Source organism: Peromyscus eremicus, chromosome 6 (assembly GCF_949786415.1).
Source record: "Peromyscus eremicus chromosome 6, PerEre_H2_v1, whole genome shotgun sequence".
In the NCBI taxonomy this organism is placed as follows: Eukaryota; Metazoa; Chordata; class Mammalia; order Rodentia; family Cricetidae; genus Peromyscus; species Peromyscus eremicus.
Window position 1 is genome coordinate 55,809,878 of NC_081421.1, and position 22,108 is coordinate 55,831,985.

A 22,108-nucleotide genomic window follows, 5' to 3' on the forward strand; every position below is an offset into this window, starting at 1 on the left:
GGAATGAGTTCAATTCTGAAAGCCAGATGCTGCAAAGAAAGAAAGGAATGGGGTGTAATGACTACAGCAGTTCAATCAGAGCATCAAATAAGCAGAATAGAAATGTAGGAGAAAAAGCAAAGAAAGTATCACATTTAAACATATACCAGTGAATTTCACAGAGCTTATTTATTCCTAAGCAAAAAATAGAACATTAAGACTCTAAGTAAATAAACATACTTAAGTTAGGGCTCAGAGATGTACAACTTCAACAAAGGGAAGACATGTATTATTGTTGTTATTATTATTATTATTATTATTATTTATTAACTGATTTAAAAATCAGATTCCATTTACTTAAGAGTTTCCTTGTTGGCAATACCCAAATGTTCACAGAAAGGCCATTTGTTTAGGTTTAGATTAGCGCATTAAGGAAAGTCTCGAGGTCCATCCTCTCACCTTTCCACTCAAGAATTCGTCTTTAGAGATCAAAGAAGGAATAACACACTTCTCGCCCCGGTGCAAAGCTCTGCTCTCTTATCACATAGACAAAGAACAATTGGTCAAGCTGATCTGGACCCAGTCCCTCTGGACAGCTGCCATTTCAGACCTGATGCACTTCAGCTTTGATGATGAAAATGAGGAGGAAACAGACAGAGGGAGCAAGGAGTCTATCAAAACTGCTGTGATGGATTGTCACCATGAAAGTGTTTTCACGCATTTAGAGCTGCTGTTTAAATAGACCAATGAAAATATAACAAGCATAAGCAAACTTAGTTTTGTTATCTTGTAGATATTAAATGAAGATATTAAATCTGTTAAAGAACTATTACATGCCATTTTTCCTTCAAAGTAGAAAAAGAAGACATTCACAGCATGGTCTGCTATGTACAAATTCACCTTGTCTTTTTGCACCTTTCATATATGGTCACTATATCAGTGATTTTTTTCCATGGCATATTGTCCATCACTGAACAGTAAGGACACCATGTAGCAATAAAGCAATGTAAGTATTGGGGTCTCTGACTTTAACAAATTTTGGATGAGCTTCTTTAACTGAGCTGAGGAAAAAAATAAAAGCTGTTGAAGAAGTTGTTCATGGAAACTTTTAAGCAATTTTTTCTCTTATTTCAGCTTTTAATTTTTCTTAAACAGAGGACATTTAACAGTGTAGTTCTTACTAATATTTATATGTCTGAGATTCAGAGGCCAAGGAGGAAGTATAAATTGAAACATTGGGGATAGAACAATACTTTTGTCTGCTACACATTTTTTCTCAGATGTGAAATCAGCCTACTTTGTAATTTTCTGTATGTGGAAAGTTATTTTTTTGATCACCTTGTTTGGCTCCTTCATGCATGGATAACACACTTCAAAATAACTCATTTTTATAATTTAAGAATATCGATTCATAGTCTGAGAAGAAAAAAGACTCAGTGCAAAGATGTGGGGGTGGGGGCACAAGGAATTAGCCGGACAAGTAGATGGAGTGTAATAATTAGAGTAAGCTGCTAATTAAAGGCTTCTGGGGACTAAGAGGAAGAGAAAGGCAGGCTGGTAATGGGTGTGGAGCCTCTCTGCAGTCACATGATATAGTAAAGAAAGGAAGGGCTGAAATTAGAGCTGACAGAGAGGTGCTGTTCCTAAGGAGCCATTCAAGCAAACAGTTCTGGGTCCTGACCCTTTGCAAGTTGTGGTTGCAAAAGTAAAGTGCCTGATAAAATAAAGCTTATGTTACATATCACAGAAAAGGTTTTGATATCACACGTTTATACTGACAAATGTATTTTTAAAAACATATTCTCTTACTTGTTTTGATGACCCGTACCTGTAATCTCAGTTCTTGGAAAACCAAAGCAAGTAGATTTGAGTTTGAAGCCAGCTGAGGTTACATACTGAGACACTGTCAAAACATTAATTAAAAAAAATAAACTCTCTACATCTTTTGGGGTTGTTTATAACACTGATGGGAGAATCCTGGGCTTCCACGTGCTTAATACTTAACTCTACTGTTGAGTGACACCCTGGCCCCACCCATCTATAATATAGATTCTACATCATTCCTAATACTGTAATGCATGATTCCCAAGTATTTCATTATTTCAGAAAACATTCAGCAAATACAGAATGCTACCCTCGAAGTTTATCCAGACATTAAAACCTGCAGGAAGCATGAAACCCAGAATGAGGAGCAGAAATAGCTGAAGATTAAAATGAGTGAGTAATGAAGTCCAGTAAAAAGGGAAGCAGAGATTGAGGTGTCTGGCTCAGTGACACAACAGAAGCTGAGCATGAATGAGGCTTTGTATTCCAACCTTAGCACCTATAGCAAACATTACATGAACAAAATAGAAGCAGTTGTGTCTGAGAAATTAAGTATAGTATTTTAAATGATTCGATTAAAAACAAAACAGGAAAAAAAGGAACAAAATTTGGCTGTCAACAAAGGTGGTGATCTTACAGATCTGCTAGTTACACAATTCATAATTGTATAATAGATGTGATTAAGATATAGAAGGATTGTGGGCTACAGAAGACTGAGGAATCTGAAGTTTGACCTCTAGTGCTAGACAATTATAACCTCGCTCAACTATAGAAAAACTAGCATGTGAAAGATTACTTTTTTCATAGATTTTGGTGGTAATGGTTAGTGTCTGTGTGTCTAATCTGAATTAGAGATACACATAAAGTTACCAACTATGTAACAGTCCAGGGCATTAGCCACGTCCCTTGCCATACAGTTCTTATAATGCACAAAGTGCATCTATATTCCCACAATGTCAGTCAGTGTAAAGTGTAGCTCCTACAATGTCAGAAAGCTAACACACTGAGACAGTGAGTATGAAAGAGACTGGCAGACCATTAGTCCTGGTCCACTCAGAACATGTACATACACAAAAATACACAATTAAATACATGTGAATCCTATGTTCTGACAAGGTCAGTAAAGGCAATGATAAGTATCGTGAATGAGAATAGCCAGAAATTTTCTTAGGATGTGAATACAGTACTAAAATCAGAGACCTGGCAGGAGCCAGCCAGGGTAGTCTGGGGGATGTTCAGCAACTGTAAGACCCTCACAGTCTGGGGAATAGGAGAGAGGATGCAGAGGTCCATTTGAATTGTACATATGAGCCTGGCTGCAGTATGCTCAGTGAGGGGATCACCAACGTAGAAGTTTCATAGATAGGTTAGGCTAGAAGCAATCAAATCACTTTCAGCAGCATAATAGGAACCAGTTTATGGTTTGCTATAATGGGAAAATATTAGCTCTTGGAATAAGATTCTATGCAGGAAGAGTACTGTGTAAGTGAGTAGAAAGCACACTACATCTTAGTAGAACGTTATAATGAAATTGCAATTCATTTATAAGTAAACATTGTTAAAATTAGATAATGTCTAAAACAGCCCACTTCCAAACAATTATTTTTGTGGGTTGTAAAACACAAAAAGCAAAGTTATCTATCCAATTTTGGAAATTTTAGATAGTGTCTAAATTGATAAAAAATTCATAAGTAAAAGAAACTATTTGGTATATTCTAGAAAATTATTTTCTAAAAATTTCTCATGTTCAAATTAAATATTTAAGCACTGAGTTGGTGACAAATTGATGTTCAATGAGTAAAATGGTTGGTTTTCTTAGGAAAGAACCCACTCAAGTGTGAAACTTGATAATGAAAGTATTTGATACTTCCAGTGCTGGAACTAGAGGTCAAAGTTCCAGGGCTTGCCTCTGTGATTTGTGGGTTCTGCTATCAACCACCTTTAGTAGAGTCTCTGTCTTTGGCTGAAAATCTCTGAACACTGGGAGAAGCTAGCGTTTGTTGAGGGACATAGGGAAGCTTGTGAGCAGACCTCAAAATGATTTCAACTTTCTTATTATTTAGGTGTTATATTTGACAATATTAAGCAAAATAAGGCTTCTAGGAGTAGTCTCTTTATTTTTTCCATGGGCATCACTCAATAGAATTTTTAAATTATGTGTTTCCTTACACATTTTTAAGTTGAACTTTCAATGTTTTGAAACTAAGATTTTAGGTGTGTTACTAATGTTGAGATTTAATGTGAAACTCTTTTGAAGCTCCTTACAAGTGCATCCAACGGAATTGAGCACTATAATTATTTGCCATTCACCAATGTTCTCTTTTATAAAATTACATAGTTTCTTTTAATTTGAAATAGAATTTTATCACCTTCCCCCTCCTCCTCCTCCCGCTCAGCTTCTTCCCTGTAGCCTTCTTCAGGCCCCCTCCTCCATGCTTCCCCTATTCTCTTTTTCTTTATCCCTGTCACATATAGATATGTTTATGTATATATGTATATACATATTAAAACCTACTGAGTCTATTTTTGTTGTTTACGTCTATAGGATTTCAAGTTTGACCACTCAGCACTGAATAGCCGATAACGGGTCTCATCCTAGGAAGATACTAATTCTCCTTCCCCCAGCAGTTCCTTCACTGCCTGTTCAGTTTTTCATGGTTTAACATGACTACATAGTTTTTGCACGCAATACTAGAAATACGTGTTTTATCAGATAATCTGAAAAGTCACATAAAGTTGCCTATAATTAGCGAGAATGAGGAGGGTTTATATGAGCGAGAATTGTTGAGACCAAGGTCGGATAAAGCACAGAGACAAATAGCCAAACAAACGGAAACACATGAAATATGAACCAATGGCTGAGGGGTCACCAACTGGATCAGGCCCTCTGAGTGGGTGAGACAGTTGATTGGCCTGATCTGTTTGGGAGGCATCCAGGCAGTGGCACCGGGTCCTGTGCTCATTGCATGAATTGGCTGTTTGAAACCTGGGGCCTATGCAGGGTCCCTTGGCTCGGCATGGGAGGAGGGGACTGGACCTACCTGGACTGAGTCCACCAGGTTGATCTCAGTCTGTGGGGAAGGCTTTGCCCTGGAGGAGATTGGAATGGGGGGCGGGCTGGGGGGAAGGTGAGGGGGGCGGGAGGGGGGAGAACAAGGGAATCTGTGGCTGATATGTAGAACTGAATTGTATTGCAAAATAAAAATTAAAAAAAAAAATTGGAAAAAAAAATTATCTTTCTATTTTCTATGTTCAGCATTCAGATTTTTTGAGGCAGGGCCTCAAAATAAAACTGAGTGAGGCAGCTCAGAGAGTGAAGGGGCTTGCCTCGTACGCCTGGTAATCTGAGTTTGATCCCTGGAACCCACATGAAGTTGGAAGGAGAGAATCAATGCCACAGAGTTTTCCTCTGACCTCCAAATGCATGCTGTGGCATGTACTCTTTTGCTTGCATCTCTAATACACAAAACCCTGTGCACACAAATACACACAATAATAAATCGTTTTTAATTGTGGAGCAGCAATGGTTCTTATTCTTGGTCCTCCTTACACTATTTTGTTCTCCATCGTCTTTGCACTCCTGTTATCTCCCCTTAATTCCTTGGGTCTGTTTCCCAATGCTGCAAGGACAGTAACAATGGTCACTCACCTTGCAGAAATGCCACCCGGTATCACTGATTCTACAAGTTCATAAAACAATTTAAGTGGAAAGAGATCACATTTAAATACAGTCATTTATTTTACCTTTTTTGAAAGGTGGTATTATTATGATACTGTTCTTAACTCTGCACAGATTTCCTGTATGTTTATGAAAATGTTTTTAAAAATTGTGTACTGACTGTTGTTTATAAGGGAAATATATAGAGGGCTCCATGGCTTTTAGACACATGAAGGCATAGAAACAGCTACTGGCATTTAAATCACTGCATTTTAGAAAAAGATAGAAACTCTAAATTCAAAATGTTTTAGTTAATAGCGACTTTAAGTCATTTATCACTTTGTGTATGGTTTTTGCATTATTCTAAACTAAACATCCATTAACAAACAAACAGCAAAATATGTCAAACCTTCTTACTTGTAAATCAGTCTTAATTTTCTCTAGGTTATTTCTTTGATGGAATAGAATAGAACATATTTATTCTATCAAATGCAATTTGACTTTCTTTTTTTTAAAAAAAAATACTTTTATTTTACAACCCAGCTGCAGTTTCCCCTACCTCCTCTCTTCCCAGTCCCTCCCCCCACCTCCCCTCTGTCCCCACCCCCTCCACTCTTCCTCCATTTCTTTTCAGGAAATAGTAGGTCTCCCATGCATATCAAGAAAACATTGTTGTGGGATATTTGTACACTGTGTGAAGATGTTTCATGGTGATTGGTTTAATAAAGAGCTGAATGGCCAGTAGCTAGGCAGGAAGAGGCTAGGTGGGACTTCCAGGGACAGAGAGGACTCTAGGAAAAAGATAGACAGTTACCAGGAGATACAGAGAGGAAACAGAAGGTGCAAGATGGAAGAGAGGTAACACCACATGATAGAATGTAGATTAATATAAATGGGTTGATTTTAAGTTATAAGAACTATTTAGGAACAAGTCTAAGCTATAGGCTGAACTTTCAATATTAATAAGAAGTCTCCATGTCATCATTTGGAAGCTGCCTGGCAGGACAGAGAAATACTTGTTATATATAGTGTCTTACATGAACCTTGAATATCCACACAGGGACTGAAAAAGCAATCTCTTGGGTAGGTTCAGTGTACAGAGACATAACTCTTTTCAGAGGCCCTACTATGCAGCTCAGCACTTAGGCAGCAGGCACCAGATACAAATGCCTGCCACAGGAGCAAACAACAACGTACCAGGGCTGGGGCAGCTAAATGTGGTTCCTGGGCTGGAGCTAAATAGCATGGGGCTAGGCTCTCACAGAACTGAGGAGAATGGAGTTAGCCACCAGAGGAGCACAGTGGTAGCCTAGCCATTTAAGATTTGACTCACATGGTCAGAAAGTGCTGCAAACACACAATAAGTCAGGTCCAGACTGGGAAAACCTCTGAACAGCTATAGTATGCTTAAAAAGTATGTGTAGGTGCTGAAGAAAGAAAAGGAGTATAGACTTATAAAAAAATAAAACAATAGTTTAAAAATAATAAAATGAAATCTTTAAAGAGAATAAAAGGAATATGAAAGGAAAAAAAACATATAAAGATGGGAAATATACAGGGTGTCTAGATCCTGTATGGTGTTTTGTTGACTTTGAATTTTTAAAATGCTAATGAACCAAAAAACAACAGCTGCTGAGAGATAATGGACTGTGAAAAAAAAAACTGCTAAATTAAACCAGCTTATATGTTTTAAAGATACCTTAACTTCAGAATGGAAGCCAGGATACGTGTTATGTTGGAGTTTTTCTTTTGTTTCCGCAGGAGAAGAAAAGCATGGCCATCAACAAAATTGATAAAGATTAGATTCAAACAATAGAGACTTCTTGATTAGGAGAGGCAATAGTTCATCAAACAGCATGGCAGTTCAATCTAAACTAACTTGTAAGACTAATAAATGTCTTTCATTTGATTAGATATAACCTGCCAAAAGCAAAACTCTCCAAAGTTAGGGTTGGGGCCAGGTTTTATTTTTGTCTTTCCAGGAGAATAAAAGCATCCAACTAAAGAATCTGAAGACCATTGGACAAATGAGACATTTAAAGAAGAAGGACAAATTATCCAGAGAAAATGTCCCAAGGAAAAGAATAAATAGACCTAATGATATAGCACCATTTCAACAGAATAAAATTCCGTAAATATTCCCAAATGTTTGTTTCTGCTGTTCTCTATAGATATATAAGGCAAATGGTCTTTTGTAGTCCCAATTCAATTAAAAAATTAAAGCTGGCTTTGAAGTAGGAGCATGGCTCTCTCCTCTAAACCCAAAAATGCTTGTTAAAGGAAAATCCAAAATCTCTATCTCATGTCTGAAGACCCATCTGGTATGGGAGAGAAGCCAAAATTAAGGGAGTATTCTATTGTCACTAATCTCATAATCCTTTGGTTTTATTTTGACTATTTAGAACTTTTCTTAAGGTATAAATATTATTTCAAAATTTATAAGATTGCTATATACACATGTATATATATTTAAATTTTCTGTTGTGATGTTAGTGGTAATATATAGTATTAACTAATTCTAGAAATAGTCTTCATCTATTGAGTCCAAATCAGGTAACTAGAAATTAAGCTTGTGTACCCAAGATGTATTTAACAGACTGTGGTCCTTTAACCTCTCTGAGATCTGCTGCATATGATATTTAAAATGTTTTAAGTTTTCTGCAGTGAACCATGAACATTCCTAACAGTGACCTTTGAAGTCTCCAAAGGATAATGGGGCCCCAGAATGATGATTTCACTTGGATTGAGGTAATGCCACTCAGCTGACAAACACCACCCAAAGATCAGCTATGAACTACAAACTGTTCAGGACAATTTCAAGGAGATTTACCTGTGTGGTCCAACCTCATGGTCTACTCCAGCCAGGACTTCAGATAAGGCCTACACTTCCACATCACACTGAGACTGGACAACAGCTAATTCTCTCAGGACTTGCCCATTTTCTCAATTTTCTCAGGGTCCCCTAAAGATGTTGTTGTCACCAGACAACAGGAAATAATTTTAAGGATACAAACACCCACATTCCCAAGAGGTGGGGTGGATGTTTTTGGTCATTAAATGGACTGTGGATGTTTATCATCATTTAGAGGGATTGGTTGCACATTGTTATTGGTCATAGTCAGGGAGGAAGCTAAGTAAAGGATATTAGATTCAGGGGTCTCATTCTGAAAAGAAAAAAGGCAATATAGGGATGATAGGATAAAAGGGCAGATTATTGGATCTACTTTTAAACTAAAAAAGCAACTACTAATTTTAAATATTTTACATCGATATGGATTTTTGTATATTGATACAAATTTAAGGTTATTTTGTTGTACTGTGTACACGATTCCACTCTTGTTTAAGGTAGTTTTATATATTGATACAAATTTAAGGTTATTTTTGTTTATGTTTATATATTTCTATTTAAGGTATTGTACCCATGCAGCTCATTTAAAAATGTAATATATAACTAAGAAATACAGGTTTGTGGTAAGTCATCTAACAATCAGATTTGTGGCCATGTTAGGTATGTTTTTAAGGTCAGACAGATATATTTTAGATAGACAAATGGTCTTGAAATACTTCGGAGACCTACAAAATAGGGCGTTTAAGATGTTTTAATAACAGAAAGCTTCTCACAACAGTGAGACATGTCTGCTCCTGGTAGCACTAAGTCACTTCAAAGAAAGATGACAGCATCAAAACCTCCATATGGAATCAGTTTTCACTGTTGCAAAGTTCGCCACTGAGCAAGAAACTGCCCTTTCTTCAGCTGCTGACAGAATGCTGTCCAAAGTGGACAAACAACACACAAAGACAACGACTGCCACACTTTGCCAAGACAAGGTAGGACAGTGCTTCAAAATTCCCGCTTTATGGTAAAATCTGCCAGATATTCTAGTCCAGAGGCCACAGATAGATGCCTCAAGCTTCCAGAGGAACCTTGGGTAACTGTCCAGGCAGCCAGCTGTTTCTCTCATTTCTATAGTTTTGGAAGTTGCTTGCTCTGCACTTCCTGTTTACTTAGGCAATACTATATCATTCTTGGGTCTCTGATGGAGTTGAAGATGAGATAGTTATAATTACAATTTTCCTTGTTACCAAGTTCAGAAAAGAATAAAAAAAAAGAGGTATAAGGTATAAAAAGTTTAGGGATATAGAAGCTTAAATTGTTTATCTAAGAAAATGTTTTAAAGCCTGAAAAGATAGTTTTGGGTTGGTAATACAAGTTATAATAGAAAGTGAACTAGCTATAAAACTTTGGACTTATCATGATAAGAAAAATTTTGAAATAATTTCTCCAAATTGTCAAATACAAATGCACTGTACATTGTGAATATAATTCTTACTTGATAATTGTTCTTATTGTATATAATTTTATTGTATTAGAGTTAATACCTTTTCTTTTCATTTGGACATGGGGGGAATGTTGTGGGATATTGGTGCACTGTGTGAATATGTATCACTGTGATGGTTTAATAAAGCACTAAGAGACCAGTAACTAGGCAGGAAGAGGTTAGGCAGAATTTCCAGGAACAGAGAGGACTCTGGGAAAAAGAAAGCCAGACACCACGAGACACAGAGAAGAAACAGGAGGTGTAAAATGGAAGAGAGGTAATGCCACATGATAGAATGTAGGTTAATATAAATAGTTAATTTATGTTATAAGAGATAGTTGGGAACAAGCCTAAGAAATAGGGCGAGCTTTCATAATTAATAAGAAGTCTGCATGTCATTATTTGAGAGCTGGCTGGTAGGACAGAAAAACACTGTTACAAAACATGGTATATAAAGTTTCAGTAAGACTAAGCACCTCCCCATGTAAAGACTAATCATATTTGCAAATTAGCAAGTCTGCACTTTTGTACATGGCAGTACTCCTAAATGTAAAGGTAATGTTTATTTCAGGATATATGTTTGGACTATAGGTTTATGCATAGAAAAGAAATACTCTGAATGCTAGAGCTGGTACAAAGGAATACAACTGTGATGCTGCTAGTTAAGCATTAAGTGTATTATTTTCATTTCTCAAAGTGTCATTCAAATGGAATTCAATATGTGTGGTGCTAATGTCAATAGTTATTTTCTAATAGCTAATTCCCTATAAAAGGGGAGAATTAAATCAATTTCATTAAATTAAAAAGAGAATAAAGAAATAGCCTAGTAATAAGCACCTATTAGGAAAATAGGGGAAACTTCTCTACTGAAAGATTTCTCTTTACTGAAATGATTAGCCAGAGGAATGTGCAGTTGATAAGAGGGAGATAGGGGCAATAACAGATTACAAAGTTTTCATGCTTTGTTAACTAGTCAGCAATGACTGCTTTTCACATTATTATTTTCTATTTGTAATAGGTATGTTATATTTCTGTCTCCACTGAGGAGGATGTTTAAAAATGGGAGGAAGTTTTTTTTAATTATTATTATTTTTTACTTTCTCTGTAGTTTTAACTTAAAAAACCTGAAATAATGAATTGGATATTGTTATATTGGGGTTATAAATGCCTCCCCAAAAGTATATGTGCCAAGATCTGTCCCCAGCTAATGAGAAAAGTGAGAGGTAGTGCAGACACTTGAGACAGAAGGGTCAGTACTTTTTAAACATGTTTTTCAATGTAGAACACTACTGGCACAGAGATGTTCATTAGTGACATTTAAACAAAACTTTATCAGATCATAGATATCATATTCATATTATGAAATAGATGTTGAATCACTAGAGCATTGCTGTTAAGGGGATGTTGAGAGTCCAACACCTTCCTCTCTCTTTCTTTCCTGGCTGCTAGGAGGTAAGCAGCTTTTCCCTGACTCTGAAATTCAGTACTCCAACTCACCATGAATTGAGACCTCTAAAACTATGATCCAAGGTAAACATCCTTTTCAAAAATATTTTTATTGTAAATCCACACACCTATAGAGATCTGACTTTTATAAAGATGTCAGAAGTATACACTGGAAAAAAGACAGCATCTTCAATAAATGGTGCCAGTCAAATTGGATACTGAATGTAGAAGAACAAAAATAGATCCATACTTATCACCCTGCACAAAACCCAAGTCCAAATGGATCAAAAACCTCAATACAAGACTAGATATATTAAACCTGGTAGAAGAGAAAATGGGAAATAACCCTGAATTCCCTGGCACAGCAGAAGACTTTCTGAACAGGACACCATTAGCACAGGCACTAAAATCAACAATTAACAAATGTGAACTCATGAAACTGAAAAGCTCTGTAAGACAAAGGACACTGTCCTTTGAAAAAAGCTGCAAGCTACAGAATGGGAAAATATCTTTTACCAACTACACAAATACACATAGGATAGATGTATTTGCTTATATGAGGACAGTAGGCATTCAATAAATGATAACTAAGCTATAATCAACAGACTCAGAGTGGTTAGGTACAGAGGATGGGACTTGGGATGTATAGATCTTCCTGGGGACGGGAAACAGAATAGATTTTATGGGTGGACTTAGGGCAAGTGGGACAGGAATGGGAGGATCAGCTGGGGAGAGGAGATTGGGTTAAGTGAGAAAAATGCAGGGAGAGACAGCTAGAACTGAGATGCATTTGAGAGGTGGTATGGAAGCCTAGGGTAGTGTAATCCTCCTAAAATATACAAAGGCAATTCTAATGAAGTCTTCCAATAATGTGGGAGACAGAGTCCCAACTAGCTATCTCTTATCACTAAAGGAAGCTTCTAGTAGAGGGACTGTGCTACATCCAGTTAAGTTGTTGGCTGAAGGAATCCCATGGAAATCCCTAAACAACCCAGGCTGTTGATAAGACAATGGTTGCCAGGGGCACAGAGGTCCTTGTGCTCATAGAGAATCACTAAGAGAATCAGGAATGTTAAAAACACAGAGATGTCTCCTCAGTGGAGAAGATACAAACCAAATACCTGCATTCCACCCAGAAAGCTGAGGGTGGAGGTTGTTAATGTTGTGACCTTTTTGCTATCTGAAGGGACAAACTTCACCCTAATTCCCCAGAATGATTATCTCAGACTCTTCCCTCCCTAGACCATCCTTAGAGTAAATGTCACAAATACTTTTGGCCTGCTAATCTCTACGCTATTGCACACTAGATTCTAGGTCTTTTAGCTATAGAAGTAGCTTTGTACAAGAGTCTCTATGTGGTCACCCCTTAAACTTTATTGTGCATTTGGAATTGGACTGACTGGACTGATTATTGTCTAGAAACCTTTTCCCAAACTGTACTATGTTTTAAATATGCTGACAATGAACTGCCTGGCATTAGATGCCCCCAAGTCTGACCTAGGTTGATGAAGTAAGTCTGCATTGAGTTTTCACTCTTATCTCTTTGCATGGTTTGCTTCCCTGTATGACACCTGCAGGGACCACTTCCAATAGGTTACTCCCCACAAACTGAAAGCTGAGGCCTCATTCCTGAAGACAACACCCATACAACTCACTGAACATAGAGAGGTTGAGCTGGTACTTACCTAGAACCTTCACCCTATATTCTTGTGTCTTTGGCATGGGAAACTACTCTGCAGGCTACCAAAAGAGAAACGTAAACACCAATGCAGACACAAACCTTTAGATCTATAATGCTGTCCAGCCTGCAGTACATGCTAGGGTAATGGTGGAACAAAGCTTGTGGGAGTAACCAATTATCATCAGATTTGACTTAAGGCCAACTCCCTGAGATGAAACCCATACCCCTACCCCTGACATTGCTTTGTTTACCAAGAATTTGAGACTAGATAGCTCAGAGAGCTAGGGTAAAACCCAATACTACTGGCCCTTTAAAAAAAAAAAGTAGAGCTAAAATGAATCTCATTGATATGCTGCTATACTTATATATCAGCACCTTATTCAGCAACCCTCAGAGGACCTTCCTCCTGCAGCAAATAGGAACAAATACAGAGACCCACATCCTGACACTGTAAAGAGACAGAGAGAGAGAGAGAGAGAGAGAGAGAGAGAGAGAGAGAGAGAGAGAACCTTGAACAAACAGCCCTAAATGGGATGTCTCCATCAAATCCTTCCTCTCAGAGCACAAGGAGTACCTTGGAAGAGGAGGCAGAAAAAAGCGTGAGAGGATGGAGGGTGCCAGGAGAACAGCATGTCCTAAATCAACCAAGCAAAGCTCAAATAAACTCACAGAGACTAAAGCAGCAAACATAGGCCCTTCATGGATCTGTACGAGGTCCTCTGCATATATATTATAGCTATCAGTTTAGTATTTTTTATGGGACTCTTGAGGGAGTGAATGAGTGGGTCTCCAACTCTTGTGCCTTCTCTTGGGATCTTTTCCTTCTGCTGGTTTATCTTGCCCAACTTTGATGTGATCGCTTTTGTTTTAGCTTAATATTTGATTTTGTTATGTTGTTATCTCTTAGATGCCTGTTCTTTTCTAGTGAAAGGCAGAAAGGAAGTGGATCCAGATGAGATGGGAGATGGGGAGGAACTGAGAGGATTAGAGGAAGGGGAAACTGTAATCTGGATATACTATATGAGAAAAAAATCTGTTTTCAGTAAAAGGGATCAAATAAATATTTATTGTTCTAAAAAAAAGAAAAGAAAAGAAAAATTCTGGTATACAAGAAAGACTTTAAGTTTCCTTTTAACTCCCACCCCACCCCCATAATGGTTTAAAGAAAATGTCCCCCAAAGGAACTGGCACTATTAGGGAGTGTGGCTTTGTTGGAGTAGGTGTGATCATGTTAGAGGAAGTGTGTCACTGTGGAGGTGGGCTTTAAGGTCTTCATATATGCTCAAGATACCAACCACTCAGTGTCTCAGACCAGTTCCTTTTGCCTGTGAGTCAAGATGTAAGAACTATTGGCTCCTTCTCCAACACCATGTCTGCCTGCTTGCTGCCATGACAGTAATAGACTAGACCTCTGAAACTGTAAGTGAGCTACCACAATTATTTTTTTTTTCCATTATAAGAGTTGCCATGGTCATAGCATCTACTCACAGCAATAGAAACCCTAATTAAGATACCCACCTAAAAAAAACAGCAAATAAAAAATTTATTGTGCCGGGCAGTGGTAGCCTTTAGTCCCAGCACTTGGGATGCAGAGCCAGGTGGATCTCTGTGAGTTTGAGGACATCCTGGACTACAGAGTGAGTTCCAGGAGAGGTGCAAAGCTACACAGAGAAACCCTGTCTCAAAAAAAAAAAAAAAAAAAACAAAAGTAAATTTATTGTTTAACATTTTATTTTAATATCATTCCTATTATTTATGTGCATGTATGTTGGGGGGTATAGACACATGTGCATGTCAAAGTCAGAGAAAAACTTGTGGGAGTCAGTTCCCTCCTTCAACCACTTGAACCCTGGGATTGAACTCACGTCCAGCTGGGTGGTAAGAATATTTACCAGCTGAGCCAAGTCCTTCTTCCAAAACTTTCTCTCTTTTAAGTTGATTATATCAGATATTAATATGACAAAAAGCTATCTAAATTACTATCAGAATCTCCCTAATTTCCTGCTCAGAAAAAAAATAGTGTGTAGCTGTAATCACAGACAATACTGAGGTTCCTTTAAGTCTTTAAGGTAGAAATGACCAGATGGTACATATGACCTGTCTGTGATAATCCTGACTTCTCCGGTTTTTCTTGTGTAATCACTCCTCTTTTAATGCATGAAAGGAAGCTAATTTGGAAAATTAGAGATACAATCATTTTGCAATTGGGCCTATCTGGCCCAATAAAATTCAAGATGTTTAGAAATAACCTTTTCATAGATTAAAATTATGCATATTGTTTGAGCAACAAAATACATCCTATCAAAATAATTTGGGTATTCAGTTCTGGTTTATTTATATGGGTACATAAACTATGAGCCACCACAGATTATGTAACAAAGTATTTTTAGTAAAAATTTCTTCATACTAAAGAACAGTCACACTCAAGTCATTTGATTTGTATGTGTGATACCTCTGAACAATATATGCATTTATATTTGTCTTGTAAGAAGTTTCAAGCTCAGAAATAATGAGTATGTTCCACTGTTAAAAGAGATGTTCATAATTTAATCTTTGTTCCACAACTATGGTTAACTTTTCTCTGAGAACAGTGCACATTTTATTGTATTCTAGAGATAGTAGCATCTGTTCTTATTTGGTGTATTTTCAGTAGACTAGTGATGGTATGGAGATGTTACTTAGTGATGTTCAAATCAAACTTCATTGTATCATAGATATCATATTTGTATTGACTCTTGGGAGATGGATACATACATACATACATACATACATACATGGGAAGATAGATCAATACATAAATGTATGGATAGAAAGATAGAAGATAGAAAAAGAAAGAAGGAAAGAAAGAAAGAAAGAAAGAAAGAAAAGAAAGAAAGAAAGAAAGAAAGAAAGAAAGAAAGAAAGAAAGAAAGAAAGAAAGAAAGAAAGAAAGAAAGAGAGAGTAGATAGAGATGATGGATGGATGGATGGATATTTGGATGGATGTTTGAATGGATGTTTGGATGGACTGATGGATAGATGAATGCTTGGACAAAGAGCAAGTAGACTGTAATTCTCAGTGACATTAAACTTTTATTCATCCAACATGTACTTTGAGTAAGCCCACAGGCTCTGGGAAGTATCAGCCTTGTTTAGAGTGTTGGCTTTCTTGCTTCCTTGAGATGTGGCTCTAGTAAATTATCTCTACTAAGCCTCAAGCTTTCTATCTCAAAGACAGAATGATTGGAAGGATTATGTGCTAAATTTTGCTTAAAAGTTAAAAACTGTGTCTGGCACACTGCACATTTTCAGTGGTTTCTGCCTTGTTATAAATCTTTTTTTTTTTTTTTAATGTTCTGCTGTAGTTCTAGTGTGAACATCTCAGATCCTTACTAAGAAAGGGCTGAGTCATTTTTAATGCTTATACTTAATTCCCACAGCAGTCAACTATCAACAGTAGTGTTATAATGGTAAGACACGGCATCTAGCAATAAAAGAAGAGGAAATAACACCAAGATATTTTGAATTTCAGATTAACAGCAATTATGTATTTTAGTGTAATATGCCCTCTGATTTTAACTGGGTGCTCTACTGTAACAGCTGCTCCACTATGTTATGTGATTGTATAGTAGTCTTCTGTGTGAGAACTTACACACAATATAAAAGAGGAGAGCTAAAATTGAGAGCAGGGATTACTTTATAACATAATATTGTTTCATATGTGAATAAATGATGATTTTATTTAGGACACAAATAGAAAATGCTAAATTGATTAAAAAATAGCAAATATATCATGAAGTGCAACATGTTGTGTGATACCATTTACAGAAATTACAAAAACAGAAAAGAGCCATACAGGATTTTTTTATAATATATTAGAAGTTAAAAATTCAAATTATTTCTAGAAACTGCTAAAGAAGCTTTCCCATGTGTATGATCAAGATTTAAAGAAATTTTCAAGAATGAAAATATAAAAATGCTCTAGAATAGAGAGAAAGTGTGATCTCTAGGCAGAGCTCAGAGGGATGCCAACATGAGTCTTTCAAATTGCAGCAAGAAAAATAAAAAGGAAAAGCAACATAAAAGTCTATGAAAAAGAAGAACTCTGGTTAAGGTAAACACACACAGTAAAATCCAGGATGCTCCAATACTAGAGCTGGATCATAATTACTTTTTATAATGGTAGAGAAAGTAAATGATAAAGGTGTAAAATAAATAAAATAGTACAAATAGTGACATCTGTATGTTTTATACTATATGCTAATGGATATACACTATAAAACATATTTTGTGATGTCATCATGAAAATATGAAGTAGAAGTGTTAAAGTGTAGAGTTTTTGGTATCCAACTGAAGTGATTCTCAGCTCAAAATAGCTTGTCATAACAATATGTTTTCTGTCAACACTGTGCACAGCGTGGAGAAAACATCCATAGAACATTCACAAAGGAACTATCTATAGAAGAAAAAAGAATAGTAAGAAAAAAACCGAAGTGTGCCATTATGCAAAAAGCAATAAACACAAAAGAAGACAGCAGGAAGTACAGACAAAATATCTATAGAGCATCGTCAACAAAAGAGCAATAGCAAGTGTACCTTCTTGGTAATTACTTGAAGTATAAATGTATAAATCACTCAAATCAAAGACACAGAGTACCTAAAAACATTATAAAACACAAAATCTGATGCATGCTACCAAATATATCTAGTGGGAAGATAAACATTTGATTTAAGAATGGGCATAGAAAGAATAGAGCTGAGAATGATTGTCCATGCAAATGTTAATCAAAATTGATCACTGGTGGCCAGACGTATGTCAGAAAAATATAGGCCAAGTCACAAACTATAAAAATGGGACAAAAAGGACATTATATGAAGATGGAAGGGAAAACTCATATAAAGATATCAACTTAAAAGTATATATGTACTTAACATCAGACTACCCAAATATGTGAAGCAAGCATCAACAAAACTGATGGAACAAATAGATAGAGCAATAACAGTTGAAGATTTTAATGCTTATTGTGTTGGCCCTTTCTGAGCATATACGATAGGGTATCCATAACAGACCCCTAAAAAATTATTCTACTGAAGTCTAGACGGGTGAAGCACTAAGTTCATTGGGGCTACTTACAAGAGCGTACATGACGCAAAGGCAGCTGCATCTGTGGAAAGCCACTCTGTCATGCGTGACTACTCACTAAATCTGTATCGACGGAACTCCCTGCCAGACTTTCAGGCAGCTCACTGGTCGGGGTTTCTCCTTTCACCAGCAAGTGTTACTGCTTGCATAACTTAGGGGAGGGGCCTTGCGACTCTTGCAAGTTTCTGGATTTTCCTGAGATTTATGGATTTTTGTCTACTTGTATATCTTATAAGTTTTACTTTCTGAGTTTTAAGGAGCCTCCCCTCTATTTTAAAAACAAATTGAAAATTTTATGTATATAGTGTTTTGCTACACGTACATCTACGCATGATGTGCATGCCTAATCCCACAGAAGCCAGAAGAGGGCATCAGATCTCCTGGGACTGGAGTTATAGTTGATTGTGCACCACCATGAATGTGCCGGGTATCGAACTGGAGTCCTCTGGAAGAGCAGTTAGTGCTCTTAACCACTGAGCCATCACTCCATACTTGACCCTCCCTTTTCTATCTAAGAGGAAAAGCTTCAATTCAGAGAAATAGCTGCCCAACAACATCTTAATTTCAGCAATGAATAAAAACTTCCAAGCAGCAATGCAACTGGGGACTTTTATAATACTACAGACCAAATGAACTTAACAGACATATGTAGATAACATTGTGTTAGACAGGAGCAAACAAAATATACATCCTTCTTAACAAACACCGACCATTCTCCAGGAAAGATCACTTGTTAGGTCATAGAATCAGTCTCGATAAACTTATGAATGATTGAAAGCATATATAAATACCTTTTACCACAATAGAATGAACAGGAATTAATACCAAAAGTAAAGTAGAAATTAAATAACACGTTCTTGAGAAACATAAGAGTGAAAGATGAAATGGAAAATGAGTTGGACAATGTCTTAGTAGAAATGAATATGAAGTATGGCAGTGCAAAGCAAGTGGAGAAAAGCAAAAGTGATACTGTGAGTGACATTTCCAGGAATAAATGCTTATATTAAAAATAACAGCCAGGTGGTGGTAGCACACGCCTTTAATCCCAGTACTTGGGAGGCAGAGCCAGGTGGATCTCTGTGAGTTCGAGGCCAACCTGGGCTACAGAGTGAGATCCAGGATAGGCACCAAAATAACATAGAGAAACCTTGTCTCAAAAAAAAAAAAAAAACCAAAACCAAAAACAACAATTCTACAAAATATCCTGATTTTAAGTCTCAAGGAACCAGAAGAATGAAAACAAATGAAATACAAATTAAACATAAAGAGGAAATCAAGGAAGAAATAAAAGAAATAAAAAAAATAAGAGAAATTATTGCTGGAACAGTTATTTTCTTATACAGATAATGACATTCAAAAACATCTAAACAAATAGTTAAAATTGAAAGAAGAGACATTAGAACTCATGTCACAAAATTAAAAGGTATTATGAGACTTTTAGGACAAATTACATGATAACGATTTTAATGACTTAGAAGAAATGGATAAACCTTAGATATACACATTACCACCTCTGATTCATAAAGCAACAGGAAATTTGAACAGAATATGTAGATATTGGATCCCAATAACCTCTTAGACAAAGAAAAGCCCAAGATAAGATAGCATAGAAAACGAGCAATACTAATAGTTTTCAAAATTTTACCAAAAATTGAAAAAGGATACATCCAAATTCATTTTCTGAAGCCACTATTGCCTTGATATTAAAACCAACTGCAATAAAAGAAAACTATAGGGCAGCCTCTGTATTGAACATATGCATGCAAAAATCTTCCATGAAATACTCACAAACTAGATTTTTCCATCATGCTAAGTTAACCATATCCCTTGGGCAAGTGGGATTGTTTTTCCTGGGCCTGTTCTGTCTGTTTCTATTCAACACAGCTTTAGAACTGCTTTGCCTAAGTGACAAAATACACCCCAACTAGGAAAATAACGAATTCGTCATTATTCATAGACAACATGACCTTTTATTAAGAACATCCTAAAGATTCTACCAAATACTTTTAGAACTAAAACTGCACAGTTACTGGCTATAAAATCATCTTCCTTCTGACTGCTTGTGCACGGCAGCTGCAGCATGGGCAGGGGAAGCGCGGCTGGAGAAATGAGGAGTACATCAAATGAAGACACTCGAGACAGAGAAGGCAACAGTAAGCAGAGCTAAAAATAAAAATTAAAAAATTAAAAATTAAAAAGCACCTATAGGATGGAAGTAAACATTTGCAAGCCAGCCATGCATCCGATAAAGTCCTGTTATAACTTAAAAGGCAGGATTGAGAAAGGAGCTGATGCAGGCTACTCTTTGAAAGAGCTTTGTTAGATCAGGTCTAGTAGACAGAATGCAGACCTTCCAGTCCCAAGAGGACCTTCGTGAGGAGAGAGTCCCACAAAGTGGGGAGCACTAGAACAGATTATTTGCTGTGTACAGCATGGTAGATAGATAGGCCTAAAGAAAAGGGCCTTCAAATCTCTAGGACAAGGGTGCTTCTGACTTTTGAAGCTTTTCAGGGGGTTAGAATGAAGTTTCCTACCATGTGTCTGGGCCTGGACTAGTGTTAGCGAATCCTGGCCTGGGAGCAGGTACTGGATAGGACCATCTTGCATCTTGTGTCGCAAGGTGAAGAGACTAGGCTTACTTGCCCCATGAAGGGCCTGTGAGCTCTAAGACGCACCTGTCAGGTTTAGGTCCTAAGAAACAGACAACATATCAGAATGATCTGATTCCAAGGATGAAGGGTGGGACAGGAACGAGAGGGCCTGTGACTTAACAGCAACAACATTTAAAATGCATAAAAAAAAAATCTACAACTCAGTAACCTCTCCTTTCCCCACAAAATGGGCAAAGGAGCTGAAGATATTTCTCGAAAGAAGATATACAATATGACAAGTATCTTTTAAAAACAACTTCACTTATTATTAAATATATTAAAATCAAATTCTCTATGGTGGCAGGGTAGAGACACACTCTGCTCTGCTACTCAAAGCCTGGGGCGTTCATGTCATCTTTTGGGGATTTCCATTCTGTTGAAACCTGCTATAGAAAAGAACTGCAGACCAAGCCATGGAGACGAAGAGGGGGGTTTAGTAAAAGAAATTTTAACATAGACATTAAACATTAGCATTAACAAAAATGAAAGTGCTTGAGGAAAAGTAAAGCTCACCCAAAGAGTGAGTGTGGACTTCTCAAAGGGGAGTCTTAGGTCATGGTCTTAAAAACAGCCAAACATACCATTTGTGGGTTTTGAAGCTATTATCTTCTAAGGGTTGCTATGAAACCTAAATGAAATCATAGGGTGGTTCCCATGATTGGGTAGGATTACAGCTGATAAGGTAAAGCCCTAGGTCATAAGAGCTGTGGGGGAAGTTAAGACGTTTTATTGTAGAAAAAGCTTTCATCTTATTTATGAGATTTCTAAAAATATCTGGAAAAGGCATAATCTCATCCTTGAAAGTCTTATAGGCTTAGGCCTTAATCAAAGTCTATTAGTATTTTAGTGTTTTCTACAAAAATAAATATCACTTCAGTTTCAGAAACTTATCAGACAAACGTGGTTAATTGTGCTGGAATTCTTGACTCTCACCTATCAAGATGCTCCAACCAGACTTCAGAGTGGAGAGGTTCCTTTCTCTCACTGTGGTCATAACATTTCCAATAATTCTGTTTAGCCTCAAATCCCACAGTGATATACTACCTCACAACCATGAGGAAGGACACTAACTAAACAAAACTCTGAAGTCATTTTTTTGACCAGTGTGTGCACTACTGGCAGAAAAGCAAAGAAATAAAGACACTAGGAAAACAGCTCAAAGCTTCCAGAGAACGTCAAAAGTCAAGCCATAACTAGGTCTCACATCTTCATTTCTATTTACTGGAACAGGCTTTCACATGCTACCTGTCTGTTCATGCTCTGAAGACTCATTCACAATAGCCAAGATATAGAAACTAAAAATCCATCAATTAATAAATAGATGAAAAAGCCATAGCAGCTGTTCCCAGTAGAATATAATTCAGATAAAAAATGGAACTTTTGTGATAGTCTCTAACATGGATGAGTTTTGAGATGATTATGCTAATA

The 22,108-nt window shown here is 36.9% G+C and overlaps 1 long non-coding RNA gene across 1 annotated transcript in view; it reads right to left on the bottom strand.

The window, feature by feature from the left end:
* LOC131912463 (uncharacterized) overlaps positions 1–21,261 on the bottom strand; it is a 51,216-nt gene extending 29,955 nt beyond the window's left edge. Inside the window, exons 1-2 of the long non-coding RNA XR_009379639.1 lie at positions 21,194–21,261; positions 1,808–1,882 (exon numbers count right to left, since the gene is read on the bottom strand). This is a non-coding gene — a long non-coding RNA (uncharacterized LOC131912463). The remainder of the gene's footprint in view (positions 1–1,807; positions 1,883–21,193) is intronic.
* Positions 21,262–22,108: the final 847 nt, after the last annotated feature.